This window comes from Lithobates pipiens, unplaced genomic scaffold (genome assembly GCF_037356315.1).
Source record: "Lithobates pipiens isolate NorthernLeopardFrog02 unplaced genomic scaffold, aLitPip1_a1.2 Scaffold_16, whole genome shotgun sequence".
Classification (NCBI taxonomy): domain Eukaryota; kingdom Metazoa; phylum Chordata; class Amphibia; order Anura; family Ranidae; genus Lithobates; species Lithobates pipiens.
Genome location: NW_027507748.1, coordinates 33,070,560 through 33,090,869, shown reverse-complemented (window position 1 = coordinate 33,090,869; position 20,310 = coordinate 33,070,560). Strand labels below are relative to the sequence as shown.

General features: G+C 43.9%; 1 protein-coding gene across 1 annotated transcript in view; it reads left to right on the top strand.

Annotated features, from left to right (window-relative positions):
* Positions 1 to 20,310, top strand: part of IGSF11 (immunoglobulin superfamily member 11) — a 432,754-nt gene that overhangs the window by 396,435 nt on the left and 16,009 nt on the right. The gene's annotated exons all lie outside the window — the stretch shown is intronic.

Sequence of the window (20,310 nt, the reverse complement as noted above, 5' to 3'; positions counted from 1 at the left end):
CATCACTGAGAATGCAGCCTATCCATTCACTAGAGACCAGTGACATCACTGAGGATGCAGCCTATCCATTCACTAGAGACCGTTGACAACACTGAGAATGCAGCCTATCCATTCACTAGAGACCGGTGACATCACTGAGAATGCAGCCTATCCATTCACTAGATACCAGTGACATCACTGAGAATATAGCCTATCCATTCACTAGAGACCGGTGACATCACTGAGAATGCAGCCTATCCATTCACTAGAGACCGGTGACATCACTGAGAATGCAGCCTATCCATTCACTAGAGACCGGTGACATCACTGAGAATACAGCCTATCCATTCACTAGAGACCGGTGACATCACTGAGAATGCCGCCTATCCATTCACTAGAGACCGGTGACATCACTGAGAATGCAGCCTATCCATTCACTAGAGACCAGTGACATCACTGAGAATGTAGCCTACCCATTCACTAGAGACCGGTGACATCACTGAGAATGCAGCCTATCCATTCACTAGAGACGGGTGACATCACTGAGAATGCAGCCTATCCATTCACTAGAGACCAGTGACATCACTGAGAATGCAGCCTATCCATTCACTAGAGACCGGTGACATCACTGAGAATGCAGCCTATCCATTCACTAGAGACCGGTGACATCACTGAGAATGCAGCCTATCCATTCACTAGAGACCGGTGACATCACTGAGAATGCAGCCTATCCGTTCACTAGAGACTGGTGACATCACTGATAATACAGCCTACCCATTCATTAGAGACCAGTGACATCACTAAGAATGTAGCCTATCCATTCACTAGAGACCGATGACATCACTGAGAATGCAGCCTATCCATTCACTAGAGACCAGTGACATCACTGAGAGTACAGCCTATCCATTCGCTAGACACCGGTGACATCACTGAGAGTACAGTCTATCCATTCACTAGAGACCGGTGACATCACTGAGAATGCAGCCTATCCATTCACTGGAGACCGGTGACATCACTGAAAGTATAGCCTATCCATTCACTAGAGACCGGTGACATCACTGAGAATGCAGCCTATCCATTCACTAGAGACCGGTGACATCACCGGGAATGCAGCCTATCCATTCACTAGAGACCGGTGACATCACTGAGAATGCAGCCTATCCATTCACTAGAGACCGGTGATATCACTGAGAATGCAGCCTATCCATTCGCTAGAGACCGGTGACATCACTGAGAATGCAGCCTATCCGTTCACTAGAGACTGGTGACATCGCTGAGAATGCAGCCTATCCATTCACTAGAGACTGGTGACATCACTGAGAATGCAGCCTATCCATTCACTAGAGACGGGTGACATCACTGAGAATGCAGCCTATCCATTCACTAGAGACTGGTGACATCACTGAGAATGCAGCCTATCCATTCACTAGAGACCAGTGACATCACTGAGGATGCAGCCTATCCATTCACTAGAGACCGGTGACATCACTGAGAATGCAGCCTATCCATTCACTAGAGACCAGTGACATCACTGAGAATGCAGCCTATCCATTCACTAGAGACCGGTGACATCACTGAGAATGCAGCCTATCCATTCACTAGAGACCGGTGACATCACTGAGAATGCAGCCTATCCATTCACTAGAGACCGGTGACATCACTGAGAATGCAGCCTATCCGTTCACTAGAGACTGGTGACATCACTGATAATACAGCCTACCCATTCATTAGAGACCAGTGACATCACTAAGAATGTAGCCTATCCATTCACTAGAGACCGATGACATCACTGAGAATGCAGCCTATCCATTCACTAGAGACCAGTGACATCACTGAGAGTACAGCCTATCCATTCGCTAGACACCGGTGACATCACTGAGAGTACAGTCTATCCATTCACTAGAGACCGGTGACATCACTGAGAATGCAGCCTATCCATTCACTGGAGACCGGTGACATCACTGAAAGTACAGCCTATCCATTCACTAGAGACCGGTGACATCACTGAGAATGCAGCCTATCCATTCACTAGAGACCGGTGACATCACCGGGAATGCAGCCTATCCATTCACTAGAGACCGGTGATATCACTGAGAATGCAGCCTATCCATTCGCTAGAGACCGGTGACATCACTGAGAATACAGCCTATCCATTCACTAGAGACCGGTGACATCACTGAGAATGCAGCCTATCTATTCACTAGAAACCGGTGACATCACTGAGAATGCAGCCTATCCATTCACTAGAGACTGGTGACATCACTGAGAATGCAGCCTATCCATTCACTAGAGACTGGTGACATCACTGAGAATGTAGCCTATCCATTCACTAGAGACCGGTGACATCACTGAGAATGCAGCCTATCCATTCACTAGAGACCGGTGACATCACTGAGAATGCAGCCTATCCATTCACTAGAGACCAGTGACATCACTGAGAATGTAGCCTATCCATTCACTAGAGACCAGTGACATCACTGAGAATGTAGCCTATCCATTCACTAGAGACCGGTGACATCACTGAGAATGCAGCCTATCTATTCACTAGAGACTGGTGACATCACTGAGAATGCAGCCTATCCATTCACTGGAGACTGGTGACATCACTGAGAATGCAGCCTATCCATTCACTAGAGACTGGTGACATCACTGATAATACAGCCTACCCATTTATTAGAGACCAGTGACATCACTGAGAATGTAGCCTATCCATTCACTAGAGACCGGTGACATCACTGAGAATGCAGCCTATCCATTCACTAGAGACCGGTGACATCACTGAGAATGCAGCCTATCCATTCGCTAGAGACCGGTGACATCACTGAGAATACAGCCTATCCATTCACTAGAGACCGGTGACATCACTGAGAATGCAGCCTATCCATTCACTAGAAACCGGTGACATCACTGAGAATGCAGCCTATCCATTCACTAGAGACTGGTGACATTACTGAGAATGCAGCCTATCCATTCACTAGAGACTGGTGACATCACTGAGAATGTAGCCTATCCATTCACTAGAGACCGGTGACATCACTGAGAATGCAGCCTATCCATTCACTAGAGACCGGTGACATCACTGAGAATGCAGCCTATCCATTCACTAGAGACCAGTGACATCACTGAGAATGTAGCCTATCCATTCACTAGAGACCGGTGACATCACTGAGAATGCAGCCTATCTATTCACTAGAGACTGGTGACATCACTGAGAATGCAGCCTATCCATTCACTGGAGACCGGTGACATCACTGAGAATGCAGCCTATCCATTCACTAGAGACTGGTGACATCACTGATAATACAGCCTACCCATTTATTAGAGACCAGTGACATCACTGAGAATGTAGCCTATCAATTCACTAGAGACCGGTGACATCACTGAGAATGCAGCCTATCCATTCACTAGAGACCGGTGACATCACTGAGAATGCAGCCTATCCATTTACTAGAGACCGGTGACATCACTGAGAATGCAGCCTATCCGTTCACTAGAGACTGGTGACATCACTGAGAATGCAGCCTATCCATTTACTAGAGACCGGTGACATCACTGAGAATGCAGCCTATCCGTTCACTAGAGACTGGTGACATCACTGAGAATGCAGCCTATCCATTTACTAGAGACCGGTGACATCACTGAGAATGCAGCCTATCCGTTCACTAGAGAGCAGTGACATCACTGAGAATGCAGCCTATCCATTCACTAGAGACCGGTGACATCACTGAGAATGCAGCCTATCCGTTCACTAGAGACTGGTGACATCGCTGAGAATGCAGCCTATCCATTTACTAGAGACCGGTGACATCACTGAGAATGCAGCCTATCCATTCACTAGAGACCGGTGACATCACTGAGAATGCAGCCTATCCATTCACTAGAGACCGGTGACATCACTGAGAATGCAGCCTATTCGTTCACTAGAGACCGGTGACATCACTGAGAATGCAGCCTATCCATTCACTAGAGACCGGTGACATCACTGAGAATGCAGCCTATCCGTTCACTAGAGACCGGTGACATCACTGAGAATGCAGCCTATCCGTTCACTAGAGACTGGTGACATCACTGAGAATGCAGCCTATCCGTTCACTAGAGACTGGTGACATCACTGAGAATGCAGCCTATCCATTTACTAGAGACCGGTGACATCACTGAGAATGCAGCCTATCCATTCACTAGAGACCGGTGACATCACTGAGAATGCAGCCTATCCATTCACTAGAGACCGGTGACATCACTGAGAATGCAGCCTATCCGTTCACTAGAGACCGGTGACATCACTGAGAATGCAGCCTATCCATTCACTAGAGACCGGTGACATCACTGAGAATGCAGCCTATCCGTTCACTAGAGACCGGTGACATCACTGAGAATGCAGCCTATCCGTTCACTAGAGACTGGTGACATCACTGAGAATGCAGCCTATCCGTTCACTAGAGACTGGTGACATCACTGAAAATGCAGCCTATCCATTTACTAGAGACCGGTGACATCACTGAGAATGCAGCCTATCCATTCACTAGAGACCGGTGACATCACTGAGAATGCAGCCTATCCGTTCACTAGAGACCGGTGACATCACTGAGAATGCAGCCTATCCATTCACTAGAGACCGGTGACATCACTGAGAATGCTGCCTATCCGTTCACTAGAGACCGATGACATCACTGAGAATGCAGCCTATCCGTTCAGTAGGCAGTGGTCTTGCTAGCCTCATATTAGTGAATAGGGTGATATATAGGGACTGTCACTGTCTATCCTGGAATATTTTGCTTTCTATGTATGGCCAGTCATGCGGGTTTCTATTTTCCGTCCGGTTCCAGTTGTCTAGAATTTGCTGACAGAGATTTAGCTTGCGCGGCGTAAAATGAATGAGTATAAGCGAATCATAAATCATCGGCGAGACGCGGTGTGTAATGACTTTGCGTGACGTTATTTATTTCCTAGCGGACCTTATGATTTAAGCGTCTCCCTTTTGCCAATAGATATGACGGAGATTGAATAATTGCCTTTCACTTGTTACTGGCAGCTCTTTCTTTTAATTGACCACTCGGTGGAAAACGCACGGGGGGGGGGGGGGGATATATTTCCGTTTTATGGCGAGTCCTCCATTATCACATTGTCATCTACCAAATTGTAGTAATGAACAGAGAATTAATATTTCATTGATTTAAAGAAAAAAAAAAAAAAAACATCTTCTTATTTAATATTTTAAAAGAAACCCGCCAAGAGACAAATACGTAACCTGCCGTCATCTTCTTCATAAATGCTAAAAAAAATGTAAAGCTGAACTCCAGGCAAAAGAGCAAGATATATAAATGAAATATAAACGAGCTGCATTACTTGTCAAAGAATTTGTATTTCTGTCCATCCAGTCCTGATATTTACAGAGCTCTGCCACACAGCACGGGTACCAATGATGGGGCACTATTCCTCTCACTGACACCAATGATGAGCATTATTCCTCCCACTAACACCAATGATGAGGCACTATTCCTCTCACTGACACCAATGATGAGCATTATTCCTCTCACTGATACCAATGATGAGGCACTATTGCTCCCAATGATACCAATGATGGGGCACTATTCCTCCCACTGACACCAATGATGGGGCACTATTCCTCCCAATGATACCAATGATGGGGCACTATTCCTCCCACTGATACCAATGATGGGACACTATTCCTCCCACTGACACCAATAATAGGACACTATTCCTCCCACTGACACCAATGATGGGGCACTATTCCTCTCATTGACACCAATGATGGGGCACTATTCCTCCCACTGATACCAATGATGGGGCACTATTCCTCCCACTGATACCAATGATGGGGCACTATTCCTACCAATGATGGGGCACTATTCCTCCCACTGACACCAATGATGGGGCACTATTCCCCCCACTGATACCAATGATGGGGCACTATTCCTCCCACTGACACCAATGATGGGGCACAATAATTCTCTCATTGACACCAATGATGGGGCACTATTCCTCCCACTGATACCAATGATGGGGCACTATTCCTCCCACTGATACCAATGATGGGGCACTATTCCTCCCACTGACACCAATGATGGGGCACTATTCCTCTCACTGACACCAATGATGGGGCACTATTCCTCCCACTGACACCAATGATGGGGCACTATTCCTCCCACTAATACCAATGATGGGGCACTATTCCTCCCACTAATACCAATGATGGGGCACTATTCCTCCCACTGATACCAATGATGGGGCACTATTCCTCTCACTGACACCAATGATGGGGCAGTATTCCTCCCACTGACACCAACGATGGGGCACTATTCCTCCCACTGACACCAATGATGGGGCACTATTCCTCCCACTGACACCAATGATGGGGCACTATTCCTCCCACTGATACCAATAATGGGACATTATTCCTCCCACTGATACCAATGATGGGACACTATTCCTCCCACCTTGCAGTTTAAGTAACACCTTATGATTTTGTCCCTCCTCCAACCTGTGATTGGATCGCGAAAGGAGAAGCAGCAAACTGATGAGCTAATCTCCCTGTCACTCTGACCTCTCCTCCTATCAGCATGTTTCTTTGCACTGCAGCACAACTGATTGGCTCCTTGTTCTGTATCTCCCTTTCCCGAGCTGAGCTCTGCTGTACCAGGTCAGGTGCAGGTGCTTACATTACATTAGCATTTTCGCTGCCAGAGCCGTTTTTTGCACACACATTTAAAAATAATAATGTTACCCCCGAAGATGACGTAAAGGCTAGTTTACTGTCCTGAAGACTTTGGGGGGGGGGGGGGGGGTGGACTGTGGCCATTGGGGGTAGAAAAGGTCCTGACGTCAGTGGGAAAAAAGTAATGACCCATGGTTTGGTTTAGTGGGAGGAATGGTTTTTTTATGTCACACGATATTACAGTAAAGGTCTAGTAAACACAAAATGTCAGTAAAAAAACACATTAAAGTCATTTTCAGGGCAAAAAAAACATAATAAATTACCCACATTTTTGATAAAATATAAAAGAGGAGGTTGTGCCAAGTAAATAGATACCCAACTTGCCAAACCTTAAATTTGTGTGCGCCCGTGAAATGGCGACAAACTTCAGTATCTGATATTTTCTATAGATGACGTTCCAAAAGCCCCCTATAGGTATCAGTTTAGTGTTACGGAGGAGGTCTTGTGTTAGAATTATTGCTCTCACTCCAGTGATATGTAACATGTAGGGCTGTTGCTGATTAAAATTTTCGTGTTTGATTTATTTTTTAATCGATTCATCGCCTAATTTTGATGAATTATAACGCACATACAGATCCAACTACTTTTAGCTGATCTCCTTGCATTGCAGCTCTGCATTAGTCAGTGGTGAATGTGATATACACTATATACAATCACCCGACACTAGTTAGTTTCCACAATCCATGACTTAACTTCACAGTTCACACAAATACGTTTTACATTCAAACTGTAGCACTGATGTAAGTCATTTTTTTTTTTCCACAGTAGGGTGACAATCCCTCCACCTCCTCTCTAACTAATCACTCTCACCTTATGGCATGGACCCCTGTGCAAACAGGTGGTCATGCAAGCGGGTATCAAAAGGGTTAACACGGACCATAAACTTCTCTCACCTCTCCTTAGATCTCACCAAGGACGGCAGGTCATGGGTAGAAAGAAAAGATCTAAGTGCTCACCGCTTAAGTATAAGATTTAATTTTTGTGTTCAAACACAAACTACTCACATAAAGATGATAAAAGCACAGCATGTAAAGCCGACAATCGTGTTAGTTCCGTAGGGCAGCAGTGGGTGACGTCATGCGTAGCTCCTCCCCCGTACACGTTACGTTCAACCAGAACTTCAACGTCACCGGACTCCTCCCCCTTCCCTTCGTTAGCAGACCGAGGCACTTCCTGATTGACCGGGAGGAGAAACAGGAAGATATTACGCACATACAGATCCAACTACTTGACCCGGAAGTGACGTCACAAACAACGCTTTCTAGGTCACAGCAAGAAGGGGAGCTGATGTGTATCCGCTCTTCTCCCCCCCCCAAGCCGCCAGCGGCACCCGCCATGTCAGTCCTGGGCTCACAAGGACTCAAGCGGAGCCCAGAAAAGTGTGCGGAGCGGAGCCCCCTTTGGCTCTGTAGGTGACATATCCTACAGAGCCAAAGGGGGGGGGGGGGGAAAGCGTTGAGGAGACCGGCCACCAAGGATGGTCCCAAATAGCAGACAGCTTGTGATGGGGCAAACAGCCCTGAGTTCATTTTGAGCTCGGTTTTGGCAAACATCACTAAAGTTTGTGTGGCGAGTCTGAACCCCATTGGGGGCCGAATGTAAAAAAAAAAAAAAGTTCTGGCCTATTTCTAGGCCAATAAGCAAAGGAATGTCAAACAAATGGCATAGGGGTATCACTGCTCTAGGGGGGTATATACTTTAAAAATATATATTTTTTTTAAAGTGTCCTTTGGAGGGGATCAGTGATTATAGTAATTCTTACATACATGGCATACCTTACCTAACCCCCGAGGAAGGCTTTTCCGAAACGCGTCGGGTCTGTCCTGGTCTTGTAAGAATGTGGACAAGCTAAGCACTAAGAAGAGTGCATGTTTACCATTCGAATGTGGACAATGGGGTATCCTGTAATGAATGGTTTAATGTACAGATGTAAACATGCCAGCCGTTATATAAAATTTTATAAGGGCCAGCTCACATAGTAGAAAAGCAGTCCAGATGTTTTTTGCATGCACATTTTTGATGCGTTCCAGTGCGTTTTTAATGCGTTTTTGATGCATTTTTGATGCAGTCCAGTGCCTCCCCCTTTTTTTTTGCTTAACCTTAAATAAGAGCATGGGTGTTCCAGTGCGTTTTTGGTGCACTTAGGTGTGTTCCGGTGAGTTTTTGATGCTTTTTACAGCATTCCAGTACAGTCCAGTGCAGGAAAAATGCGGCAGGTTCTACTTTTTTTCCTGGGATTCGAATGCACTGGAACTGCAAGTACTGGTGTGAACTATGCCATTGAAAACCATATAACCTACTTTATATGCGTTTTGATGCAGAAAAAAAAAAAAACGCACTGGACTGCATGTGGTGTGAACTGGCCCTTAATGATTTTATATGCATTGTAAATAAAGTTGGTACTTCATCTTTTTTATTTTTTTATTTTTGTTTTTACGGTAAAATTGCGTATGGGCTCTACATTGCCTTTAAAGTCCCATGGGAAACATATGTTCATTTTGCATTAGAATTAGGGATGTTGGCAATTTGATGGATTGATTGTTTCACACTTCATATGTTGAATTGCAGGAAAAATGACATCTTCCAGCTTCCTGACGTAAAACAGTAAAAAATGCAAAACACCATTAAATAACATGCCCGGGGGGTGCCCGGACCCTACCTGTGAAATGACGTATCTGTGCGATATGTCATTCAACAGGTGCGATACGTCATTTCAGCAATTTACTAAGAATTAAGTGCCGGGAAAATGACAGCTCCCCGCCTCTTCGTTCTGTTTGTAAACAAAGCAGCCTGGGTATTCCCTTCATCTCTACCAGATCCCTACAGTGCCTAGAAAAAGTATTCACACCCCTTGAAATTTTCCAAATTTTTTCATGTTACAACCAAAAACGGAAATGTATTTTATTGGGATTTTATGTGATAGATCAACACAAAGTGGCACATCATTGTGAAGTGGAAGGAAAATGATAAACGTTTTTTAATATGTTTTACAAATAAATATGTGAAAAGTATGCGGTACATTTGTATAGCGCCCCCCTGAGTCAATACTTTGTAGAACCGCCTTTCACTGCAATTACAGCTGCAAGTCTTTTTGGGGATGTCTCTACCAGCTTTGCACATCTACAAAGGGACATTTTTGCCCATTTTTCTTTGTAAAATATCTCAAGCTCTGTCAGATTGGATGGAGAGCGTCTGTGAGCAGCAATTTTCAAGTCTTGCCACAGATTCTCAATTGGATTTAGGTCTGGACTGTGACTGGGCCATTCTAACACATGAAGATGCTTTGATCTAAACCATTCCATTGTAGCTCTGGCTGTATGTTGAGGGTCGTTGTCCTTCTAGAAGGTGAACCTCCGCCCCAGTCTCAAGCCTTTAACAGACTCGAACAGGTTTTCTTCTAAGATTACCCTGTATTTGGCTCCATCCATCTTCCCATCATCTCTGACCAGCTTTCCTGTCCCTGCTGAAGAAAAGAATCCCCACAACATGATGTTGCCACCACCATATTTCACGGTGGGGATGGTCAGGGCCGGATTAACATAGGGGCTATTGGAGCTGCAGCTCCAGGCCCCTTTCTCAAGATAGGCCCATTTGTCCAAAAAAAAAAAAAAGTAAAAAAAAAAAAAAAAAAAAAGAAGATCGACTTTGAGGATTGTAACTTGGTGATCAGGAGTCACAGAGACCCCACATTTGGTGGGTATGTAGCTAAAGACCCACCCCAGCACTGGTTAAAATATGGGGCTGTTATCATCTATGGTTCCGGAGATACGGGGCTTCTTGCGTAGCCTGTCAGAAGCTACATACAGAGCGGCAGTATAAATACAGCCGGATCACTCTGCAGCAGATGGAGAGGATGACCTCACAGAGCTTATAATAATTATTTGTATATTACTTATGATAATTAACCCCTTGCCACCCAGGCCCATTCTGAGACTTCTCTCCTACATGTAAAAATCATCATTTTTTTTATGCCAAAAAATGACTCAGAACCCTCAAGCATTATATATTGTTTTAGCAGAGACCCTATGGAATAAAATTGTGGTCTTTGCAACTTTTTATGTTACATGATATTTGCACAGCAATTTTTCAAACTTTTTTTTGGAAAGAAACTGTTTCATTCATAAAAAAAAAAAACACTAAAGTTAGCACGATTTTTTGTTGCGTACTAAGCGATGCTTTAAATTTTTTTACAGGTTACACGTTTAGAGTTACAGAGGAGGTCTAGTGCTAGAATTATTGCTCTCACTCTAACGATTGTGGTGTATGTAACCTGTGTGTATCTGGCTCTGATACTAACCAGTGCCTACCCAGGGACTGACTAGTATCTCCCCCCAGCCTGTCCCCACACACCCTCTCACCTGCTGACCTGTGAATGGGGCGATCACTCCCGCAGTGTTATTGTGTACTGCCAGTGAATACAATGATTAGTGTTGCTAACTATAGCTGGCAGCACTGATTGTTTTGGGGAAAACCTGACAGGCTGGTTGTACTCAAGTCGGTTAATAGGTTGACTTGTGTAAAACCAGCTAGCCCATACATAGATCGACTATGGCTGGTCTCTGCTTAATTGGTGTAATTTCAATCCATGTATGGCCCGCTTAACCACTACGCAGTCCCTAAACATCCTTCCACAAACCTTTACATTTTTCCTTCCCAGATTCCTTCCTCCTCCTCTCCTATACATAGTGCCCACTGTCATACTCTCCACACTTCTCTCCTATACATAGTGCCCACTGTCATACCCTCCACACTCCTCTCCTATACATATTGTTCACTGTCATACCCTCCACACTCCTCTCCTATACATAGTGCCCACTGTCATACCCTCCACCCTCCTCTCCTATACATAGTGCCCACTGTCATACTCTCCACACTTCTTTTCTATACATAGTGCCCATTGTCATACTCTCCACACTTCTCTCCTGTACATACTGCTCGCTGTCATACTCTCCACACTTCTCTCCTATACATAGTGCCCACTGTCATACTCTCCACACTTCTCTCCTATACATAGTGCCCACTGTCATACTCTCCACACTTCTCTCCTATACATAGTGCTCACTGTCATACCCTTCACACTCCTCCTCTCTTGTACATAGTGCCCGCTGTCATACAATTCTCTCCTGTACATAGTGCCCACCGTCATACCCTCCACACTCCTCTCCTGTACATACTACTCACTGTCATACCCTTCATACTCCTCTCCTATACATAGTGCCCACCGTCATACCCTCCCTCCACACTCCTCTGCTAAATTTGCTACGTACTGTCCTACTCTCCACACTTCTCTCCTGTACATAGTGCCCACTGTCATACCCTCCACACTCTTCTCTTATACATAGTGCCCAATGTCATACCCTCTACACTCCTCTGCTGTGCATATTGCCCACTGTCATACCCTTCACACTCCTCTGCTGTACATAGTGCCTTCTGCCATACCCTCTGCACTCCTCTCATGTACATAGTGCCCACTGTTAGACCCTCCACATTCCTCTCCCTCACCTGCACATACTTCCCACTTTTATACCATCCATACTCCTCCCCTATGCCTCTTACCCACAAAAACTGTTCTTTAAAATTATACTGAATATCCTCAATGTTACCAGCTCTAGAATGGGCACACTTTTGTTAGTTCAACTAAAGGAAATCTCACAGTCCTCATATTTGTTCTGCCCAATTATTAGTACTTATTTAATTATGTAATTACTATTGTGATGTATAGAGGAATATAAGGGATGCCAGCTACTCTAAATATAGCACTTGTAAAACAAAAGTCCCTGAAAATATTTTTGAAATGTTGACAACTATGCACTTAGGCACTGCACAAGGGCCACAGGGTCAGTAGGGGGCCCCATGAGAGGCTCGTGATAGTAAAGCGGTAGTAAACTTTTCTAACATTACTAATTTATAGAGGCCCTGGGGTAGGTTATGCCATAATGTACAAGTATGCCCAGCATATTAGCACATGCCTTGCTTCTCCTCTCAAGACTGTTGCTGCCGACGGTGCTCCCCCTGTATTATTACAAATGCTATTGTTATTGACATTTTAAAATACTCATACTCAAATAGAGACTATACAGTGACTGATTTTTTGCGCCATCTGAGCCCAAATATTTCTCTATTAGGACATTAGGGTACACTTAAATTGTCAGACTGAGCCCTCCAGTGCTGTGCTGTGATCAGTCCGGCGGGGCCCGGGCACTTCCATCTTCACCCGGACTTCCTTCTGGGTTCTGTGCCTTCAGTCACTTGCCTTGGCCAGGCTGCGTTGATGTCATTCCCACACATGCTCATATGCATCCTCTCTCTTCCATCCCCTCCCCCTTTCTCTCTCATCCTCCCTCCCTTACCCCTCTTTCATCCCCTCTCTCTCATCCTCCCTCTCTCTCTTTAATTTAATTTGTTATAACAAAAAATTGTTTGCATTTTTATTTATTTATTGTTTATAAAAGGCCCCACCAAAATCCTCAGCACCAGGCCCCTGATGTTCTTAATCTGGCCCTGGGGATGGTGTGTTCAGGGTGATGTGCAGTGTTAGTTTTCCACCACACATAACGTTTTGCTTTTTAGGCCAAAAAATTCAATTTTGGACTCATCTGACCAGAGCACCTTCTTCCACATGTTTGCTGTGTCCCCCACATGGCTTCTCACAAACTGCAAACAGGACTTCTTATGACTTTCTTTCACCAATGTCTTTCTTCTTGCTACACTTCCATGAAGATCAGATTTGTGGAGAGCACAACTAATAGTTGCCCTGTGGACAGATTCTCCAAACCTGAGCTGTGGATCTCTGCAGCTCCTCCAGAGTTACCATGGACCTCTTGGCTGCTTCTATGATGAATGCTCTCCTTGCCCGGCCGGTCAGTTTAGGTGGACGGCCATGTCTTCGTAGGTTTGCAGTTGTGCCATACTCTTTCCATTTTCCGATGATGGATTGAACAGTCCTCTGTGAGATGTTCAAAGCTTGGGATATTTTTTTATAACCTAACCCTGCTTTACACTTCTCCACAACTTTATCCCTGACCTGTCTGGTGTTTATGATGCCTTTATGATGCGGTTTGTTCACTACGGTTCTCTAACAAACCTCAGAGGGCTTCACAGAACAGCTGCATTTATACTGATAGGATCAGAGTTCTAGCTTAAGTTATGAGTTGACATTATGTGTACAAAATTGCTGTGTTATAAGATATGTATTGTGAAAAGTGTAAAGTCACTCAGACTACGCCCATCTGCTGACCACACGATGGAGAAAGGCTGTTTACTCCTTATCTGATATTTTTGTGTTTTTTCCCTTATTATGGTACTTTTGTTTTACATGATTCATCATTTTTGTGTGTATATAAGAACTGAGAAAACAATACACTTTTGGCCATTCAGCTTGGATTTGGGCTACAGAAAAGGTCTCCTGTATTTCATTTCTATCAGAAGCATAAGATTTGAACTCAGCATTACAAAGAGGAAAAGCAATTGGTTTGAGAATTGCACTTAACATTTTGGCGCCCGAAGAACAAGGACCTCATCAATGATCCTACAAGAGGTGGACGAACGGAGCTGACGGAACCATAACACTGGGGCACTTCGGGAACCACAGACCACAAAGCCTGGCCAGGTAAGAGAAAGCCTTTATTTCTCTTTATACTCTGAGCTTCCCTGATTTGTGCCTTTAGTCAGTTCTGTCAGAAACGGGTCTCCACGCAGCATATTAACTGCAACCTCTGTAGGGGTGAGTCTTGAACTATAATACCTTTGTTTTGCTGATAATTTGTTGTCTGTCTGTCTTGTTGAGAAAGTGAATGAGCCTTGTCAAGGATGGTATGAGTTAGAAGGGGATTGCCGAACTAAGCAACGGAATGCGCCCTTTCGGGGGGGTCTGACGCTTATGCTTAACCTCACATCTAATTCATAAACCATAGGCGGGTTGAGAGTATAAGCCCTGTCTGCTCCATAAAGCAGGGATAAGAGTGCACGAGAGGGATCCCAGATACGGGAGGGGGAATAAGGTCTCCACAAGCCCGGAGATCTAGTCGGATACCTGGCCACTTAAAGGAATGCTTGTATATGTTGTAGCCGTCAGTCTGGTCATAATATTTGTCAGTTGGCTAGCATATAAAGTAATTCGATTTCAGAAATCTCATCCCGGGGAGGTTTTTTTAGGAGGTTTTTTAGTATTCTAGCATCCTAGGAGGAAGGCAACGAGGAACTGTTGTAGGGTCCCGCATACACACTTTTTTCTTTTTTATTTTGGGACATATAACAGTGTCCCACACGCTACCTAGGCACGGACTGTTAGAATGGGTCAGAGGTACACAAAACCCCGTCAAGGAACTGTGGCCCACTATACGGTGCCACAGATAATTAAGAACATATATGGGAAAGATGAAGCACAAAATGTAAAAACTATACTTCATAAATTTAAGGTAAAAGGAGCAGCGGGTTTAGACCCAGACGCGTGGAAGGAAATAAAAAGGGACAGACAAGGAGAGGTGTTAGAGAAGCAATGGATGCATCAGGTTCAGCGCTTAATTAAGGTCTCTTATAGAGCAAAAGAGGAGGGGTGGAAATATACGGTAACCCAGATTGTGATGGTTGGGACATGAAGGATAGAAGAACAAAAAATGCTGAGGCTCTGGTTGACCCCAGCTCAGCCATTCCACCCCATACACTGACATAGAACATAAACCACATAAGATATATCCTTCACTCCAAGGCAGGGGATGGGTTTGTCAGGTTTGTGGAACACAAAACCCAGAATGGGCAATAGAATGTGTGCATTGTGGGGCAGAAAAACCTCATCCAGAAACTGTAGCCCCCGTACGCACTGATACACACATTGTACAGGTAAATAATCCGGAATTTGGACAAGTAGCCCATCCAAATGCCCCACCTACTGTTACTCGTAGGATGCAGATAAGGACCTGGGCACCATGGACACCAGACGCCCTTATGGCACTAATACAGAATGCCCCAGACCCAGTAGCAAAACCAGCAGCGTTTTGTAGATTTGTAAGACAGTTGATGGATACACATGATGCAACATGGCAAGACGGGGAAGATTTGTGTAGACATAAAATGACTCCTACCCTGTTTCAGCAATTTGTGACAGAAATAGGTCCGCACCGACCTATAGACCGGTTTGACGCAGACGGCAACCAACAGGCAGGACACGCCTACCTCAAGGAATGGCGCATTCGCCAACCCTTTATTCACAGGCTCTACAAACAGTGCTAGAGGAATGGTTACCTCCAGACTCTTGTGTATTGCTACAATATGTGGATGACCTATTGCTATGCTGTCCAGATAGGGAAACATGTCTCCATGCCACTTTGGCACTTTTGCAATTCTTGGCAAAAAAGGGTTGCAAGGTTAACAGGAAAAAGTTACAAGTGTGTCAGGAAAAAGTTGTCTTCTTAGGACATTGCATATCACAAGGAACAAGACATCTCACAGACGAGAGAGTACAGGCGATAAAGGGAATCTTACCCCCACGAAATGTCAAACAATTGCGTATGTTTCTAGGTATCGTGTCATATTGTAGACAATGGATACCCCACGCTAGCTCTTTGATGCAGCCATTATACGATTGTTTGAAAATTGTGCCGTATATGCTTACAGAAGTAGCTTATGAGTCGTTTGTCACTTTGAAACAGTTGTTGATTTCTGCACCGGCTCTAGGTATCCCCAATTATACAAAGACATTCCATCTATACATTGCTGAGATCACTGGACATGCAACAGGAATTTTGACACAGTCACATATAAAACAAAGGCCCGTTGCTTACTTCTCAGCAGCTCTAGATCCAGTGTCCAGAGGTTCACCGTCCTGTGTACGGGCGGTAGCAGCAGTGTCAATAATTATAGATAAGTCATCAGAAATTGTTCTAGACAATCCAGTTGTAGTGCACACCACACATGACATACATGCAATCTTGTCTCAAGTACAGCCCAAACACATTTCAATGGCTAGGCAACTAAGGTTACAGTGTACTTTACTTTTACCTCCAAATGTCACTTTTCAGCGCTGTACAACTTTCAATATGGCCACCTTTTTGCCTCTTCAGTCACCAGATTTGACAAGGGGGAATAAGGAGGAAGGAGATGAGGAAACTGACACTCTTCTGTTTAGAGAGATAGTTGAACACGACTGTTTTCAGCTCATGGAGCAAGAGACAATGGGGTTCCCTCATGTTATAGATACACCAATTTTAGACGCTGAGCACACTTTGTATATAGATGGCAGCAGATTTGCTGATGATAAAGGAAGATATCACACAGGATATGCAGTAGTAACTGATACACAGGTGATTGAAGCGCAGCCCTTACCAGCCCACATGTCAGCACAGGAAGCAGAATTAAAAGCTTTAGAACAAGCTTTAGAATATTTACAAGGACAAGAAGGAAATATTTACACTGACTCTGCCTACGCTTACGGCGTAGCGCACGATTTCGGCCATATATGGAGAGCTCGAGGGTATCTGACAGCAGCAGGCACACCAGTAAAGCATGCGGAAGGAATAAAACGGGTTTTGACACATCTTCAAAAAGTTAAAAGGGTAGCCATCTTGAAGATAGCGGCACACACAAGTGCAAAGACAAGGGAAGCAAAAGGAAATGCCTTCGCAGATTTAACTGCGAAACAGGCAGCTCAGAAAGAGATGTACCCTGAGACAGTGGCAGTGGCAGAGGTAAGTACAGTAAAGCCTTCATGGCAACAGTTGAGCAAGCTACAGGAGCAAGCGGCGGACAGTGAAAGAGACAAGTGGGTAAGGATGGGAGCCCAAATTGACCCTGACAATGTATGGAGGGCAGGAGGTAAAGTATGCCTACCGGCGTCTCTGTACCCAGCCATGGCCACGGCAATCCACTTACCTACCCATGTCAGTTCCAATTCCATGTATAGAATTGTGAACCAAGGATGGCTAGCACCAGGATTCAGTAGTATGGCCAAAAACTACTGTGCAGCATGCCAAATCTGTCTCCTGAATAATCCAGGACAAAAGGTAAAAACGCCACGAAAACACCAAGCTCGGGCCCAGTACCCCTTTCAAAGGCTGCAAATTGACTACATACAGTTGCCAAAAAGTGGCCCCTTTGAATTTGTACTTGTGTGCATCGATTTATTTTCAGGCTGGCCAGAGGGATATTTATTAAAATCAGCCACGGCAAAAGCTACGGCTAAGAAACTGATCACTGAATTAATACCAAGGTTTGGATTACCTGAAACAATAGAATCAGATAGAGGGACACACTTTACAGGTGAAGTAATGCAGAATGTGATGACCATGTTAGGGGTTCAACAGAGTTTCCACACCCCTTATCACCCACAGAGTTCAGGATCAGTAGAAAGAGTAAATGGGACAATAAAGCTAAAAATACAGAAAGCCATGCAAGAGTTAAACAAGCCATGGCCAGAATGCCTGCCTTTGGCTTTGTTCTCCATAAGATATACCCCAACAGGAAAAACAGGGTTGTCTCCATATGAGATACTTTTTGGGAATGCACCTAGATTAGGTTTATACTTTCCACAGAGTATGCAATTGCAATGTGATAGTTTGACTGCATATGTGATACAATTGCAACAGCATCTAACCAAGATCCACAAGAGTGTTTATGCTTCCATTCCAGATCCCAACTCTATAGCAGGTACTCATTCACTTAGCCCCGGAGATTGGGTCTATGTAAAGAAACATACCAGAAAAGCTTTAGAGCCACGGTTTGAAGGACCATATCAAGTACTGCTGACCACTCCCACATCGGTCAAGTTGGAGGGAAAAGCAGCCTGGATCCACGCATCACACTGCAAAAAGAGTCCTGAACCGAGAGAAACAGAATGACGATCTTTCTAACTATGATGATAGTGCTTGAATGTTTTCAAATGTTTGTTTACACATGGACTCCCGGTATCAATGTAACAGTTCATGAAAACAGTACTGATCTTATATGGACAAATCAGGATAAGAGTATAACGCAATATCCTTACTATGAATGGTATACTGTAGGAAATTTCACTGTAACAGGACAGGAGGGTCCTTTTTACATGATGCACAGTGTGGATTCACCAGTAGTGTGGATAAAAGCTAAGTCACAAGCACAAGTAAACATAACTTTCCATTGGAAGGACAATTTACTATCACCCTTTAATAACACACCACATAAATGTCATAAGTTAGGTCCATCTGAAACATGGAGGGAAGTATTTGACAAAACACAAATGTTACTTTCTACCCCAGATTCCCAAATCTACAGGAACCTACAGAAGGGAAAGGGTCCCAGACCAGTAAGTGTAGGAAACAGATTTATGGAGATAGGACCACAACATATTTGTTTAATTACAAATGATCAGGGAACTATGGAAAGTTTAAATAAAACAGCTCCCTTTTCAGGATGTGTAAAGAATGTTAAAATGCTTAAATGGCAGAATGAAACTTTCCTTTTTGAACTAGATGCACATAGAATATTTAATCAAGAATGGACGGTAGATAACCTTACTGATACTACCCCTTTCATAATATCATTAGAGCCCTTACAACAAATCTTAAGAGAGTCTGAAATACTTAGAAAACACATAGGAGACACAGGAACATACCCTTCAAAATAATCTAATATCTGCAGTTATAGATAAAGGAAAATTAATACATTTATCCTCACAGATAAGAGATGAAACTACCCACCATTGGTATGATGTTTTCAGTGGATGGTCTCCTACCGCCACTACTATACTTAATTGGATGTTGAGTCCTATACTAATACTTATGTTTGCTTTTGTTATAATGACAATTATTAATTGTTGAGAATTCAAAAGAAAGTTAAAAGAATGAATAGGGGTGCCCTATAGAACTCTGAGTTTGGGATTATGAGTTGACGTCACCCTTCTCTTTGATTCTCTTTGCTTTTGAGATGCTGATATGGAACTGGGGGATGAGGACATTGTTCTCCTCTGACAACCCGCGGTCAGGGATAGTACTCAGGAAAGTATTGGCTATAACTCATGAGTAAGGACCCAGAGTTGGGAGAAGGATGATGTCAAAGGGGGAAAATGATAGGATCAGAGTTCTAGCTTAAGTTATGAGTTGACATTATGTGTACAAAATTGCTGTGTTATAAGATATGTATTGTGAAAAGTGTAAAGTCACTCAGACTACGCCCATCTGCTGACCACACGATGGAGAAAGGCTGTTTACTCCTTATCTGATATTTTTGTGTTTTTTCCCTTATTATGGTACTTTTGTTTTACATGATTCATCATTTTTGTGTGTATATAAGAACTGAGAAAACAATACACTTTTGGCCATTCAGCTTGGATTTGGGCTACAGAAAAGGTCTCCTGTATTTCATTTCTATCAGAAGCATAAGATTTGAACTCAGCATTACAAAGAGGAAAAGCAATTGGTTTGAGAATTGCACTTAACAATACTGAGATTAAATTACACACAGATGGACTCTATTTACTAATTAGGTGACTTCTAAAGGCAATTTGTTCTACTAGATTTAAGTTAGGTATATCAGAGTAAAGGAGGCTGAATACAAATGCACACCACATTTTTTATATAGTTATTTGTAAAAAATATTGAAAATCATTTATCGTTTTCCTTCCACTT